Consider the following 16,841-nt stretch of genomic DNA (forward strand, 5'->3'; position numbering starts at 1 on the left):
TCAGCACCCGTATCGGACTGCGTGTATGCAGACACCGCTCAGAATCCCCTGTAAGATTCTCCCTCAATTCCGTTGTGCAGTGCTTTACCTCTTTCAAAAGGCTTCACTTTCCTAGTCACATTCCAAGACTCATCGAACCCGGGCTGTTTCCTCCAGCGGTATAGTATTGCAGTGAGACAGCACGATGCCTGCAAGACTATGTCACGCTAAACGCCACAGATTGTGTTTGTCCCTTCGTGTCAGTCGTCCTGCAGCCACGGGAAGTGGGACACAAACATGCTGCAATGCTTTCAGGACGTTAGGATTTGTTTGTGCAACATCCGAGAAGAGTACTTGTGGCTTGAATGTGAACTGTACGTGCCCGCCCCCTTTCCTCTGTAGTGCATGAGTTCCTCCCGGCATGCCCTTCGTCATTGTTCTGTCATCTTGTATTTAAAGGGTTGTATTTCTGCTGCTGAAAATAAGCAACGGTTTTCTCACAACGCCCTTTGTTCCCGACGGAGCCCTTGTCTGTCATGAAATTATTTAAAACCTCAAGCTAGAAGAAGGAGACGACAAATATGAAGCGTTACAGCAACGACATGCCATGAGACGATTGATAACGATTTCCATAGGATCCCCGCGGTTGCCTGGCAACCGTCAGCTTTGCGCAGTGGCAGTATCGTAGCCTGTGAGGTTTAGCCGAGGCGCGATTATTGCTAGTTGAAAACTTTTCCCAATACCCCGCTTCTGCCGGTTTGCAATACAATCGTCGAAAGCAATTTTTGACAGTCTCGTCAGTGCGTGACATAGTCTTGCAGGCATCGTGCTGTCTAACTGCAATACTATACCGCTGGAGGAAACAGCCCGGGTTCAATGAGCCTTGGAATGTGACTAGGAAAGTGAAGCCTTTTGAAAGAGGTAATGTCAACGCTTTTTTAACAGAGTACCAAAAAAGCGTCTTTTTTGAAGGCCTGGGCACTGAGCATTGTTGGTTCAGTGGTAGAATTCTCGCTTCTCACGCGGGAGGCTCTGGTTCGATTCCCAGCCAAAGCAGTGGCTTTTGCAGCGAGCGGCTCCATCACTTGCATCCCCTTGCAACTCGCAACTGAAAACCCACTGAAGCTAAGCAGGTGTGAGCCAGGTCAGTACCCGGATGAGGGTAAGCTACAGGGAAAAACAAAGTTTCCAGCTGGAAGCGGTGTTAATGGTGCCGGCGGGGGGGCGCTCACCCTGAGGTCTGTGCGGGTCCCAATGCCCCAGCATAGTGACGGAGACGCTGTGTTGTAAAAGGGCGCTGTCTCTTGGATGAGATGTAAAACCGAGGTCACAGCGCTCTGTGGTCATTAAAAATGACCACCAAAACCTTTGACAAAAGCTCTTGGTAATTGATGGTCTTCAATAATGCTTCTCCTTTAGGTACATTTTAAATCAGCTGAAAAATGCTGTGAAATGGGGGGTCACTTCACGCCAGTGTAGGATTTGGGTTACAAGAACTATAAAACTGCACGAGAAAGCCCGTACACTGAATTACACGGCTTTCAATTCAAAGGAGGGCAAAAGAAATTCCCTGAGTTCGATTTTTTGCAGCACAGAGAGGATTGCTGTCGTGAGGCTGGTTAGCTCAGTTGGTTAGAGCTAATAACACCAAGGTTGTGGGTTCGAGTCCCGTACGGGCCAGGTCCTTTTCTCCTCTCTTACAAAAGCTGTTAGGTTCCTTTCCGTGGTGAGATGGGTTGTCATGCAACGCTGCTACATAGTGCCGACAGACAATTAAATGACAAAAATGAAGAGAGTTAAAGCAGCTGGAAAGATTTTCTTACAACTTTTGAGCTGACACAGTTTTGGAAAATGTTTTCTTCACGCTGCACTGTACCACATAGGCAGCCAAGAGTCTCCAAAACAAAACAGAATTGACAGTCATATAATGTCCATTAACCCCGGTTTTAAACACAGCATCATGTCTGCCATCATAAGAATATGAGTCCAATATTTTAGAATATAGTCAGAATGTCTTCTAACCTTACCTGTGGTGTCTTTAATCCCTATTGCTCAATGCATGATGTACGTACTGCATACATGTGTCTTGAGAATGAGGAATGGGCCCCTGAGACATTTACCTGTTTCACAAATGATCGTATTTTACTAGAGATTCTGTTTGGGATTCAGATGTGCATTCGGACAGCAATTCCTTTCAAGAAATGATACGTTCTGGATGAGGTCAAAGGTGCTGGAACACTGTATTTAGGATGTATTTGCAGTGATTGTGTCTCCTGCTTCAACGCAGTGATATATAGATGTGCTCCTGTAATTTATTGGTACATGCCCAGGGCAGTAAGTTGTCTGAGGATTTATTTCCAGACGGCATAGAGCAGTGAAGCAGTGAAGTAGTGCAACACACTGGATCATTATATTATTAGAATCTATTCTACTTAAATTATTACATTCTACACAACTTGAGCTCTCAGCACCGTACTGAGCCCAGGTGTTTTTCTAAAGCTGTCAGGTGCAGTTCATTTACATGAAGGAAATCTCTTACTGGGTACGATTACAATGCAGTAAGTAGCACAGACTACTTAGGGAGTAGGCTGATGTGTTTAAAAACAACCAGCGCCAGACAAGAGTCGAACCTCCGAACTCCTAATCCATAGTCAGACACATTATCCATTGCACCACTGGCCCTCATGTGACACTGCAGGGCTGTAACCCAGTGAGCTTAGCACTGCAACTAGTAAAATATTACCCCCGGTCCATTCTTTTCCAAAAGTGAGAAACACCTGTTTTCTACATTTTGTCTGTTTTAAAACCATATCTCTTTAAACCAAACCAAGAGTTTGTCTTTTGCACTGATATTCTGATTCATTTCGATTTCGAAGAAAAAAAAAACATTACCTTCCAAAGCATCATAAAATTGTCCCTTCCTCCAGACTCTACTTCTCTCTTGTAGTAGTACAGCAGACCTTTCCAGGTGAGAAGATCACAGAGTCCGAAATGAGCTTCCTCCATCAAGCAAAGTACCTGAACTTGACTCTGTCATCATAAAAGCGCCCCTGTAATAAAGAAATTAAATCCGAAATCAAGAGGGCAGTTGCCTACTGAAGTTCAAGAAGTCATAAATTTTAACCTAGCAACATATTAAAGGCTGCATCTATACAATTACGATTCTAGAAATGCTCACCAGATTACGTTTTAAGAAAGAACTGCGCCTCAGGTTCCGCCGAGATCTTAACTCGGATGGCAGGATTCAGAGTCTGGAGTGTGGAATGATGGCGCACGGAGGGTCCACATACTGTGGATCCCTCAGTGATCTTCCGCGTGTTCAAACCGCCAGCGTGTGACTCCCCTATCCCCCTGACCTCATTGCTCTGCTCTCGCCTCTGTGCAGCTGAGCCCGACTCATGGTAAAGTGGAAAAAAATATGCCCTCAACGTGAGATTTACTCTGGAGTGAGGATAGTTGTTACCTTCTTATCGTTGAAACGGATGTATGTGATGTGGCGACTAGGTTCTTCTCCATTAGCAGGCTTAAGGTTAAAGAAAAAAACATTACTGACTTCTTTTTTTTTTTGCCAGCCGCGAGCGCTGATTAGCGAGGTTTGTATTTCATGTTTTGCAAGTTGCATCCATTTTAAGAAAAACAAGTCGTTCAAGACAGGAAATGAATACTTGCATTTAATTAAGTCTAGACGTATGCGGTTGTCCATAATGACCAGTTCTGTTCGAGAACACAGAACAAAAAAAGGCACCGCTGGGATTCGGACCCAGGATTTTCTGTTTACTAGACAGGCGCTTTAACCAACTAAGCCACGGCGCCCCGGGAGTGCTGTCCTTTTGCAGCCACTTGGACACGCCACTCAGACACATCTGCATTCGGTGTGTGCTCCGCCTGCTCGCTGAGCAAGTTGCCACCTTTACATACAATAGCAACATCGACACCAAGAGAAAGGATGACAAATGGCTTTTATCTGGAACTTTTCATGTCCAAGGAGCTCAATGTGCTTTCTGTGTACAACAGGGCCACTGAACTCCACACTGGCCACTGAACCACAGCAGTGGCTTGCTGGCTTGACATCTCCCAAGGAAAATGTTGAAATCGCATGTGGAACAGGAAAATGACCCTCGAGTATGAGGGAAAAAAAAGAAAAAGATCAACTGGAGTGCGCCAACCCATGTCAGGACAGCCCAGTTTCCTAGACGAGGTGGCCGAGTGGTTACTGTATGCTGAGTCTAAAGACAGTTTCACCCGTTTTCTGATTGCTCGGTTCTGTACCAGTGCAGACATGTCAAACAGTGAATGGCTGTACCTCTATTGTATCCGTGCTCAATGAATGAAATCGGTAACAAATGAATATATGTCTAGTTATACGAAAAACGAGTGGTTTATCGACTCATCTTCATTTGCAGATTTAGAGGCAGCTTCGATATTCGTTTTACAGACGGGTATTTTTTTTTGAATATGGGTCACACACATGCCACAGCAACAAAACATCTCTAGAGATGAGGCTATAGATCACCTTTCCATCCTGCAGGTTTTCCTCCCAAAGCCTACGGCACCAACGGCGACCCCTGCTGGCCGGGAGAGCAAAAGCTTACAGCACCTGGTATTCCCAGGCAGTCTCCCATCCAAGTACTAACCAGGCCCGACGCTGCTTAGCTTCCGAAATCAGACGAGATCGGGCGTGTTCAGGGTGGTGTGGCCGTAAGCGAAAGCCCTGGCGCCTGACTCGCTACTTGAAGCTGTGTGTGGCGGGGGTTCCGTGCCCCCCGAGCGGGACTGAAGGATCGTTCGTGTGCAACTCTTTGGAAAGGAGCTGCTTTCCAAATCGCATTGCGTGCCTGGATGTTGGCGAATGCGCTCCCTTGTGTTGGCTCGTCCCGCACTGGAGGAGGACAAACAATCTGCACGGAGGAGCACCAGGCAAGTCTTCACCAGACAAAAACCTCCAGTGCACAGCACTCTGGAAACATTTCGGGGCTTTCGCGTGTTTATTTCAGCACGTAAAGCGCACCGGTCCAACATGTCGGCCGGGCGCGCGGCGCCTCCGCCCTCTTGTGGCCTTGCGGCGTCAGAGCAAGAGGCTCCTTCTCGCTGCCCTTCCGCTGTGTTGCAGGGCCCCGAGAGGGAACCCGGAGCGCGCACTTTGTGGGGGGCGGGGGACCGCGTTCGCGCTCTGCCCCCGGTCTCTTGCGCGAGTACTAAATCTCACGGACAGGGGGGCCTCGTCATTGATTGTTACAGGTGAGACGGGGATTAGGAGGAGACCCCGACTGATGGGTAAAGGGGAGCACTAACACCAGAGGGACACCCCCGGCGTCTCTTTTTGAGAGACGCCCTGGGGTTTCCTAATGGCCAAGGAGGGTCGGGACCTCGGTTTGACGCCTCCCCCGAAGGACGGCGCCTGTTTGTGCAGCAGAGTGTCGCCATCAGGAGGCTGGGGCGTAAGAGAGCCACACAGCCCGCAGGGTGAGCGCTCCCTACTGGTCCCAGTCACACCTCTTGCAGGAGCAGCAGCAACCGGAGCTTTTCCGGGGTGGAATCTCCCATCCGGGTGCCGGCCAGGCTCACACCTGCTGGGCTGCCCCGGGGGTGAGCCCAGTCGAGAGTCGCAGGGCCAGATCTAGTCACCGGGGAGAAACGATACAAGTGAAGGATTGCTCGGCTCTCGGCACTTGAAAAGACCGACAAATGTCTCGTTCCCGCCGGAGCTGAATGTACCCGCATGTGTGGTGTCGTCTTCTTCCCCCGCCCCGCTGTGTTTGCTGTATTGTCTCTGAAGCCGGCCCCCCCGAGACGAGACGGGCTGTTCCTGTGCCCCAATTAACACTTTACAGGTGCCATTCCCCGGCATTGTGGCCATTGTCGGTGCTCACACGCGATAAGATAAGGCGGAGGAGAGCGGGGCATGCCCAGCGGCAGACATTCAAGGAGGGGGCAGTGCGAGGTGAGGTGAGGTGCGACACGCCGGAGCCCCGACGCAGCTAATGCGGAGCACTTGTTGGACTGGCATCGAAAGGACGTGTGCGCACGGAGCGAGCCTTCCCTGCGGCGGAGCGCGGGAACTTTCTCCCCCCCTCCCGCTGCAGGAAGTGTGTGCGCTGCAGCGGTGCCGAGAGAAAAGCACAGAAGGCAGCAGGCTCTGTGGAGCAGGTAAGAGACGGAGGCTTGTGGGCAGGCGAGCAGGCCCGTTTTTTGGAAATTGCTGAAAAGGTTTGTTCGGTGTGTGGCAGGCGCACGTCGCGAGCTTGCGTGGCGATCTGCCGGTCTGGAGTTATGCAAATGAGGCCGAATTGCATCCCGGGACATGCTGCGAATGCGCAACGGCGACTGCAGATGTGTAGGAAACGGTGCGCTCGTTTTCTCGTTTTGCCCACACTTTTGAGTGTTAGTGTGGCGTGTGAGTGTGTGAAAGAGTGGGCCCAGCAGGAGGCGGTGGCGTGCGGGGCGAGGAGGTGGCCTAGGCTGCGCGATTTGTGCTGTGGGTGCAGGCCGCTTGCAGGGGCCTGATTAACTCATACTTACCTGGCAGGGGAGATACCTTGATCAAGAAGGAGGTTCACCCAGGGCGAGGCTCGGCCATTGCACTCCGGCTGTGCTGACCCCTGCGAATTCCCCAAATGTGGGAATCTCGACTGCATAATTTCTGGTAGTGGGGGACTGCGTTCGCGCTCTCCCCTGATGTGCTTGGTCCAAAATCAGATACGGGAGGGTTAGGACACCACGAGCTGCGTGGCTGCGGAAGGATCCCGGTTTGACAGGAGTGGACGCCGCTGCTGGTTCTCGCTGGCTTTTAGTTAGGGGTCCGGAGAAGCATCTCAAGCTAGTTCCACTACTCCTTCCGGACGTTCATTCCCTTTTCAAAGTCAGTCGTTTTGCTGTAGTCTGCGTTCTTTAGGCTGATTATCGAGGTTAGCCTTTATTTGGTCATGGGGGGCCTCGGTACTGTATGCTGAGTCTAAAGACAGTTTCACCCGTTTTCTGATTGCTCGGTTCTGTACCAGTGCAGACATGTCAAACAGTGAATGGCTGTACCTCTATTGTATCCGTGCTCAATGAATGAAATCGGTAACAAATGAATATATGTCTAGTTATACGAAAAACGAGTGGTTTATCGACTCATCTTCATTTGCAGATTTAGAGGCAGCTTCGATATTCGTTTTACAGACGGGTTTTTTTTTTTGAATATGGGTCACACACATGCCACAGCAACAAAACATCTCTAGAGATGAGGCTATAGATCACCTTTCCATCCTGCAGGTTTTCCTCCCAAAGCCTACGGCACCAACGGCGACCCCTGCTGGCCGGGAGAGCAAAAGCTTACAGCACCTGGTATTCCCAGGCAGTCTCCCATCCAAGTACTAACCAGGCCCGACGCTGCTTAGCTTCCGAGATCAGACGAGATCGGGCGTGTTCAGGGTGGTGTGGCCGTAAGCGAAAGCCCCGGCGCCTGACTCGCTACTTGAAGCTGTGTGTGGCGGGGGTTCCGTGCCCCCCGAGCGGGACTGAAGGATCGTTCGTGTGCAACTCTTTGGAAAGGAGCTGCTTTCCAAATCGCATTGCGTGCCTGGATGTTGGCGAATGCGCTCCCTTGTGTTGGCTCGTCCCGCACTGGAGGAGGACAAACAATCTGCACGGAGGAGCACCAGGCAAGTCTTCAGTGCACAGCACTCTGGAAACATTTCGGGGCTGTCGCGTGTTTATTTCAGCACGTAAAGCGCACCGGTCCACCACGTCGGCCGGGCGCGCGGCGCCTCCGCCCTCTTGCTGCCCCTGCAGCTGCTTCACTTTTCCCTTTAGTTGCCATCGATTTTTTTGTAGTGCTATACATATACGATTGAGGTATCTTAGAGTTCTCCTTCGAAGACCCAGCACTCTCTTTTCCTTTCCCAGTGTTACTCATATCGGACTTTTTAAACCTAAAAAAAAATCGTTTTTTTTTTCTTTCAATTATAACTGAAATTTAAACAACTAGTGTTAAGTCCTTATTTTTCTGTAGTCAAAAAAAGCAAAAATTAACATTCAGGTCATGAAAAACTCAAAAAAACTCCCCAACCACTAAACTTTACCTCCCACCTGAGCGCCATCTTGAACGCCCCTACCACCAGAGAATGCTCACGATTTCGGAAGCTGTCTCCGGGACGTGCTGATTCCACACATCCTGAATAAATCATGATATTGTTAGTTGCTGTAGCTAGACGTTCAAATGAGTTTCATGGCCAGATGGACTGTTTCCTCCAGCGGTATAATATTGCAGTGAGACAGCACAATGCCTGCAAGACTATGTCACGCTAAACGCCACAGATTGTGTTTGTCCGTTCGTGTCAGTCGTCCCGCAGCCACGGGAAGTGGGACACAAACATGCTGCAATGCTTTCAAGACGTTAAGAAGAGTACTTGTGGCTTGAATGTGAACTGTACGTGCCTGCCCCCTTTCCTCTGTAGTGCATGAGTTCCTCCCGGCATGCCCTTCGTCATTGTTCTGTCATCTTGTATTTAAAGGGTTGTATTTCTGCTGCTGAAAATAAGCAACGGTTTTCTCACAACGCCCTTTGTTCCCAACGGAGCCCTTGTCTGTCATGAAATTCTTCAAAACCTCAAGCTAGAAGAAGAAGAAGACGACAAATATGAAGCGTTATAGCAACGACATGCCATGAGACGATCGATAGCGATTTCCATAGGATCCCCGCGGTTGCCTGGCAACCGTCAGCTTTGCGCAGTGGCAGTATCGTAGCCTGTGAGGTTTAGCCGAGGCGCGATTATTGCTAGTTGAAAACTTTTCCCAATACCCCGCTTCCGCCGGTTTGCAATACAATCGGCGAAAGCAATTTTTGACAGTCTCGTCAGAGACTGAGCAAGGTGTTTAAAGACAGATTTGGTCATGGTGATATCATGGTAGAAAGAAACGAGCTTGTTACGTGTCAACAGAAACGCTCTTCAGCTCTTTCAGCGTTATGCAGAGAACAGCGTCTGTCGAGATTACTTTTGTGTAAGCGCGAAACGCCGTGTGCTGTCAGTATGATTTCATATTGCTCGTAGCGGCGCCTGGCTTTTGTCTGTCAAACGTTAGGTTGCGCTTCTTCATGCTGCATCGTCGGCATGAGTGGAGCATTTTAAACGTCTGTACTTACTGCGCCCCATAAGAAATCGTTTGTCCCCATTCAAAAGAGATTGTGCGATGTCCTGCAGCGTTCGCAAAGCAAACCTTTGACAGTTTGAAAAGAGGAATTTATTCTGCTTCCTGTGCGTGCAGTAGTTACAAAGTTGAACGTCTTTACACGATCTGCTGCAGTTTTCAGTGGGTGGGCTTTGTCAAATGGCTTGGAAAAACGCACTGTGTTTCGGCTCGGGAAACATCATGAGCAGTGTCCTGCATGTTTTCTGTGTATAGCTGTCTTTTAACGCATACAGAATTCATTCGAAATCATTGATTTCTCCAATTAACAAGGGTCCCTTTTTGAACCTGCCAGAAGCATTCTTTCAATGTAACAGATTTACTCCGGGGAAGGGCAGCATGACATTGAGAGTAGCTCAAGCTTTCAGCACCTTTATCTGACTGCATGTATGCAGACACTGCTCAGAATCCCCTGTAAGATTCTCCTTCAATTCCGTTTTGCAGTGCTTTAGCTCTTTCAAAAGGCTTCGCTTTGCTATTCACAATCCAAGGCTCATGACAGCATTTGAAAACATTCGCAACTGCGTTGGCCGGGAATCGAACCTGGGTTAACTGCTTTGAAGGCAGCTATGCGCAACACTGGCTCGCTCCAGAGTAAATCTCACGTCGAGAGCATATTTTTTTCCATTTTACCGTGAGTCGGGCTCGGCTGCACAGAGGAGAGAGCAGAGCAATGAGGTCACGGGGACAGGGGAGTCACACGCTGGCGGTTTGAATACGCGGAAGATCACTGAGGGATCCACAGTATATGGACCCTCCGTGCGCCATCAGTCCGCACTCCGGACTCTGAATCCTGCCATCCGAGTTAAGATCTCGGCGGAACCTGAGGCGCAGTTCCTTCTTAAAACGTAATCTGGTGAGCATTTCTAGAATCGTACTTGTATAGATGCAGCCTTTAATGTGTTGCTAGGTTAAAATTGATGACTTCTTGTATTTCAGTAGCCAACTGCCCTCTTGATTTCGGATTTAATTTCTTTATTACAGGGGCGCTTTTATGAAGACAGAGTCATGTTCAGGTACTTTGCTTGATGGAGGAAGCTCATTTCGGACTCTGTGATCTGCTCACCTGGAAAGGTCTGCTATACTACTACAAGAGAGAAGTAGAGTCTGGAAGAAGGGACAATTTTATGATACTTTGGAAGATAATGTTTTTTTTTTCTTATACTGAAAATGAAAGGTAGTTGTTTCTATATGGACTCAGTCTTTGGAATTTGTATATATATATATTTCAGTGATCCCTCAGCCATTCCTTCTGTATTGTAATTCAATTTCTCTTTTAAAATTCCTTCCCCACTTTTAGGACCTGCAGTTGCTGAACTCCACAATGGCTTCTATTGGAAAATCTGTGACTGAGACCAAGTAAGTGTTCACTTTTTTATGAAACCATTATTTATTTTGGAGCAATGAGCAATTCTTATATAAATGCGATAAAATCATTATGCTCAAACTATGAGAGAGAAAATTAAGGATAATTTAAAAAATCAGTCTTAGCTTGTTTCTATACACAGATGGTATTATTTATTTTCAAAGGAAACCCGCGAGGATTCCCCTGGTGTGCAAGATGTGCCTGAATACTCTTGAACAGCTTCCTGCTCACTTGAAGAGGGAGTGTATGAAGCACGCCACGGCAGAAGAGATAAGGATGGCCTCTCAACAGGCGAGGGAGGACATGATGAATCACCTGAAGAACGGGGTCATCGTGGATTACCACAGAATAGAGATCGTGTCTGGTGAGGCAAACAGGATAGTGGTTGTAAGACTGCTAGAGTCCTTGGGCCTTTTTGTACATGGGAAGCCTGAAGACACATTGGCAAGGTGAGATATTTTTAATCTGTAAGGCTTCTGTAGTTTCTTTTTGAAATCATTGTTACAACATATTATGTAAAAGCATGTTGAAAAGAATCTACCTGCATTCCAGCGGCCCTGAGCAAGACGCCGCTGTCCAGGAGGAAGAGATGCCAGAGGCTGCTCTAGAAACTGAAACAGAAGCGGATAAGGAAGGGGAAGATGTGAGCTCTGAAGAACTCTATCAGCAGTAAGACTTTTTATTTTTCAGATGTATCTATTTTTTACTAAAATTCTAATTTGTCTCATAGGTATAAAATGTTTAAACCGGTGTTTTATATCCTTACAGGCCCTGAGTAGTTAAAAAGTATCAGCAGGCCGGAAGAGAGTGGCCCAAGCTGGACTCTATAGAAAGCACTCCCTGGATGCTCCTCTCCTGATTGGATTCAAACAGTACCTTACCAAGGATCTGGGAGTGGCAAATTATTCTCAGGAGGTATTTATTTTTTAAAGGCATTTAAAATTTCTTTATAAAGCATAAGCAATCATTTATTACATCGCTTCTTGAATTAAATCTTTTGACAAGAGGTAAGACTTCTGTTACATTTCAACCCATGTTTAGCTGTGTTTTTTAGATTTAACTGAACCAATTTCTGTGTGTGATAATGTCCTTGAATTCTGACAACATCACACTAAATTACACGATATAAAACAGCTAATGTTTCTAGAGATAAAGTTTCTGAGATGCTTCTAATTACTTTTTATTACCAGGGACAGTTTAATTCACCTTGTACAGTACTGTAAGACCAAGATGCTTTTTTTAAAAGTTATTTAACATTTTATAGAACTTTGTCTACTATGGCAACATGATGAGCTTGGTGAAACTTGGAAAAATACTGCTTGGCCACTTATCTTAAGATAAAGATAGGATAAAGGTTTATCTTTTGCACCTACCTGACCCCCAGGGAAGGCCAATGCTTTCTAAGTTGATGGTTCCCTACAGTAGACTGTACTTTAATTTCAAAGGTAATGTATATTGACCCAAATCAGTTTTGGAATCCAATCTACTGACGAGATGGAGCACATCCTTTTTTCAGGATTTTAGCATCATACGTTTGGTATATTTAGTCCCTAATGCTGAAAGAAATGATCATAGAACATTTGGACACTTTGTGGGCTTGAAATACAAAGCAAATCATGTTCTATGGTACAAGATAAATACAAAACTTAAGCTTTTATTTTAATTAGATTTGTTTATAAAGCATAAGCAATCATTTATTACATTAATATATGTGAAAATAACATTTTAGCATCATACGTTTAGTATATTTAGTCCCTAATGCCGAAAGAAATGATCATAGAACATGACATCTAACCTTACCTGCGGTGTTTTTAATCCCTATTGCTCAATGCATGGTGAAAGCATTGCATACATGTGTCTGACAATGAGGAATGGGCCCCTGAGACAGTCATTTGCCTGTTTCACAAATGATCGTATTTTACTAGAGATTCTGTTTGGGATTCAGATGTGCATTCGGACAGCAATCCCTTTCAAGAAATGATACGCTCTGGATGAGGTCAAAGGTGCTGGAACACTGTATTTAGGATGTGTTTGCAGTGATTGTGTGTCTCCTGCTTCAACGCAGTGATATATAGATGTGCTCCTGTAATTTATTGGTACAAGCCCAGGGCAGTGAGCAGTCTGAGGATTTATTTCCAGACGGCATAGAGCGGTGAAGCAGTGAAGTAGTGCAACACACTGGATCATTATATTATTAGAATCTATTCTACTTACATTATTACATTATACACAATTTGAGTTCATTTTAAAAAGTAAAATGTAATGAAAGGAATGCATTTTCATAAGAAAGATAATACCGATATGCATGTGATAATCTTCCTTATATCATGTAGTGCGTCATTTGGACACTTTGTGGGCTTGAAATACAAAGAAAATTATGTTCTATGGTACAAGATAAATACAAAACTTAAGCTTTTATTTTAATTAGATTTGTTTATAAAGCATAAGCAATCATTTATTACATTAATATATGTGAAAATAACATTTTAGCATCATATGTTTAGTATATTTAGTCCCTAATGCCGAAAGAAATGATCATTTGTTTAACATGCACGGGTCTGTCTCAAAGGATGCAGTACTCCTGAAGGGTCTCAAACCCAACATTTCGGATGCCTAGCTGTATCCCTCACATGTGGCACCTCAGAATGACTTCTAACCTTACCTGTGGTGTATTCAGTCCCTATTGCTCAATGCACGGTGTACATACTGCATACATGTGTCTTGAGAATGAGGAATGGGCCCCTGAGACAGTCATTTGCCTGTTTCACAAAGAGGGACATGGACCTAGACCTGGCCCGTACGGGGCTCAAACCCACGACCTTGGCGTTATTAGCACCACGCTCTAACCAACTGAGCTAACATTCCTCACGACAGTGCTCCTCTCTGTGCTGCAAAAAATCAAACTCAGGGAATTTCTTTTGCCCTCCTTTGAATAGAAAGCCGTGTAATTCAGTGTACGGGCTTTCTCGTGCAGTTTCATGGTTCTTGTAACCCAAATCCTACACTGGCCTGAAGTGCCCCCCCATTTCACAGCATTTTTCAGCTGATTTAAAATGTACCTAAAGGAGAAGCATTATTGAAGACCATCAATTACCAAGAGCTTTTGTCAAAGGTTTTGGTTGTCATTTTGAATGACCACAGAGCGCTGTGACGTCGGTTTTACATCTCATCCAAAAGACAGCGCCCTTTTACAACACAGCATCTCCGTCACTATACTGGGGCATTGGGACCCGCACAGACCTCAGGGTGAGCGCCCCCCCGCCGGCACCATTAACACCGCTTCCAGCTGGAAGCGTTGTTTTTCCCTGTAGCTCACCCTCATCCGGGTACTGACCTGGCTCACACCTGCTTAGCTTCAGTGGGTTTTCAGTTGCGAGTTGCAAGGGGATGCAAGTGATGGAGCCGCTCGCTGCAAAAGCCACTGCATTGGCCGGGAATCGAACCCGAGCCTCCCGCGTAGCAGGTGAGAATTCTACCACTGAACCACCAATGCTCAGTGCCTGGACCTTCAAAAAAGACGCTTTTTTGGTGCTCTGTGCAAAACGCGTCGACATCTGCTTCCAGCTGCAAAATGCCATTCGCGGACACTGAAGAACTTCCAAGGCAGCGGGTACAAGCGATTGGGCGTTTTAAAACCACCAGGAACAGCAAAGAGGCGCGCTTCTTTGCTTACGCCGAAACACACCGACTGGAGGCGGACAACGTAGTCGGCAGGATTGGAACCTGCGCGGGGAGACCCCAATGGATTTCTAGTCCATCGCCTTAACCACTCGGCCACGACTACAGCAAGCCCCACTGCCGCTGCGTTCTTGCTACAATCTTACTTGGATCGCGAGGCGCCGGCGGAAGCCTATTTCAAAGTCGTTCTCCGTTTCAAAAAAACATTTCCAAAATACAAGCCTTGCAGACAGACACGCCTCAGAGGACTTAAGGGTGGCTTCATGTCGGAATGATAAAGTCTCCCCGTCCGGACATGAAAATGCCACTTTGTTACACACAAAAAAAGACTCAACAACAGAGAAATGCCCACAAGCATTTCAAAAGCCGCACCACGCCGCTCTTGAAATAGCTCTTACGTTAGTGGTAGACGCAGGAATCGTCCTGCACTTGCATATAACGCCGTTACGTGGCCAAGCAGTATTGTACGTCATCCTAGCACTGCACCCCGGGTCGTACGGTATATGGGAACGAGCACACGCCACGAATCGTCTCGAATCACTCCCTACAGCTGTAAGGCGCCTTGAAGCGTGCACCCCCAACATTCTTCTTTGCGCATCTGTGAAAGGTAAACTCTTGAGCAAACTCTGAACCAGCTCTAAGGAAACTAATCCGATTAGACGTTACTTTGACTCATCTTCTTACGCTCAGTGCCGGATTGCTCAAACTCCAGCTAGGGTTAGGGTTAGCATTCCCACGCTACTTAGACACTTTGTTTACGCTCAGTGCTGGATTTTGGGAACTTCAGGACAAGTGGGAATTTTCTCCTATCTGTCCATTCTGTTTTGTTTTGGAGACTCTTGGCTGCCTATGTTGTTCAGTGCAGCGTGAAGGAAACATTTTCCAAAACTCAAATTTTGCAAGAAAACCTCTCCAGCTGCTTTAACTCTCTTCATTTTTGTCATTTAATGTGACACTCGATGTATAACTGGAGCCTCACATATGCAAATGGTGAGGCTCCAGTTCGACACCCAGTTCGACACCACTTTACAGTATATGACAAAAGCATGGCAGACTGTGCCGGACCAGCTGGTAACTTCCGCTTATTTTGACCATATTAAACATTGGAAATCTTCCCACTTGCATTTGTGAAACTTGATTTTGGCTCCACCTAAGACACTCTTAAATCTTCAAACACTTTTCTCTTCTCCCAGCGTTGCATGAAAACCCATCTCACCACGGAAAGGAACCTAACAGCTTTGGTAAGAGAGCAGAATTACCTGAAGAACTGCTTTCCATGGAAGCAGGACCAAGCGATGTAGCATTTTTATAGTACCAGGAAAGGAGAAGCGGCACTTCGCCTCTGCCGCGCAGGCACAAGTCGACGTGCGGCAGACGCCGGAGTCGGCAGGTTTCGAACCTGCGCGGGGAAGCCCCAACGCATTTCGAGCCCATCGCCTTAACCACTCGAGCACGACAAATGCGAGCCCGCCGCCGCCGCATTCCTCCTATAATCAAACACGGACTGCGAGGTGGCTGCGGAAACCTTTTTAAAGTTGCTCTCCGTTAAAAAAAATACCTTTCACAAGATTCGTGCCGGCAGACAGACACGCCTCAGAGGGTTTAAGGCTGGCTTCACGTTCAAATGATAAAGTCCCCCAGTCCGGATGTCAAAATGCAACTTTGGCAGACAGAAAAAACATCAACAAACCAAAAATGTGGACAAGGATTTTACAAGCTGCACCACACTGCACTTTCAAAAGCATTTACATTCGTGTTAGACGCAGGAATTGCCTTTGATTTGCGCGCTTACGAACGCCATGGAAAACGAAACAAAACTAAAGCCCTCAGCTCCTGCACTTGATTATAATGCCGTTACGTGTCGAAGCAGGAATTTACGTCATCCTACCACTGCAACACGGGGAATAGAGGGAAATGAGCACAAGCTACGAATTGTCTCTAATCAGTCCCTACAGTTGTAAGACGCCTGGAAGCGTGCACCCCCATCGTTAATCTTTGCGCATCTGTGCAAGGTAAACTCTGGAGCAGTCTCTGAAACGGCTCAAAGGAAACACGTGATTGATTCTATGTGCATCTGGGGTTCATTTCTTATTTACATTTAATTCAAGGGAAAGGCTTGGGTCAGTTTCAGACGGCCTCCAACAGCGAGATTCAAGCGCCCCACCTTCAGCCCAATCTGCGCCGCCAGAACGCCAACGGCTCCTCTGGTCTCCGGGGTGCGGTTGTGACCCCGTAACCTAAAGTGTTGGTGGCAGACAAATGGAGACTAACAGGTGATGTCCTAGGACATGACTACATTGTGACACTCGGTGGGGATGGTGACCATTGCTTGGAAAAGAGTGCGAGGCCCCTTTAGAAAAACATTTTGTTAACAGGCATTCTGCCTCAGCCTAAACACCTATAGCTTGCAAAGCGCATGCTATTAGACAGGCACCTCTGCAAGACCTTAAGAGTCTCTTAAACTAGTGATAGTAAGGTGTTCCCAATGGGCGATGTTTGGCTTTCAAATCATCTCTCTGTGGAAGCGCCGAGATGCAGCTGTTTAAGGCTTAGAAGCAGCTGACTGTTTCACTACCTAGCTGATTACTGTCAGTCAGGGAGCTCAGAGGTGAAAAGCCTGTCTGAGAGACAATTCGCCGTCGATCAGTTC

General features: G+C 46.9%; 6 non-coding genes across 6 annotated transcripts; 3 read left to right on the forward strand and 3 right to left on the reverse strand.

Annotated features, from left to right (window-relative positions):
* Positions 1 to 641: 641 nt before the first annotated feature.
* LOC138232005 (U4 spliceosomal RNA) lies at positions 642 to 783 on the forward strand. Its single transcript, XR_011186963.1, has one exon. It is a non-coding gene; the product is annotated as a U4 spliceosomal RNA (small nuclear RNA).
* A 3,781-nt stretch (positions 784 to 4,564) lies between these two features.
* On the reverse strand, positions 4,565 to 4,683 carry LOC138232081 (5S ribosomal RNA). The gene has a single exon (XR_011187040.1). It is a non-coding gene; the product is annotated as a 5S ribosomal RNA (ribosomal RNA).
* Positions 4,684 to 6,490: 1,807 nt separating this feature from the next.
* LOC138231871 (U1 spliceosomal RNA) lies at positions 6,491 to 6,654 on the forward strand. The gene has a single exon (XR_011186834.1). It is a non-coding gene; the product is annotated as a U1 spliceosomal RNA (small nuclear RNA).
* A 636-nt stretch (positions 6,655 to 7,290) lies between these two features.
* LOC138232057 (5S ribosomal RNA) lies at positions 7,291 to 7,409 on the reverse strand. The gene has a single exon (XR_011187016.1). It is a non-coding gene; the product is annotated as a 5S ribosomal RNA (ribosomal RNA).
* A 1,271-nt stretch (positions 7,410 to 8,680) lies between these two features.
* On the forward strand, positions 8,681 to 8,822 carry LOC138231961 (U4 spliceosomal RNA). Its single transcript, XR_011186919.1, has one exon. It is a non-coding gene; the product is annotated as a U4 spliceosomal RNA (small nuclear RNA).
* A 5,393-nt stretch (positions 8,823 to 14,215) lies between these two features.
* trnas-aga (transfer RNA serine (anticodon AGA)) lies at positions 14,216 to 14,297 on the reverse strand. The gene has a single exon. It is a non-coding gene; the product is annotated as a tRNA-Ser (tRNA).
* Between the last annotated feature and the right edge of the window lie 2,544 nt (positions 14,298 to 16,841).

Source organism: Lepisosteus oculatus, unplaced genomic scaffold (genome assembly GCF_040954835.1).
Source record: "Lepisosteus oculatus isolate fLepOcu1 unplaced genomic scaffold, fLepOcu1.hap2 HAP2_SCAFFOLD_62, whole genome shotgun sequence".
NCBI classification, from domain to species: Eukaryota; Metazoa; Chordata; class Actinopteri; order Semionotiformes; family Lepisosteidae; genus Lepisosteus; species Lepisosteus oculatus.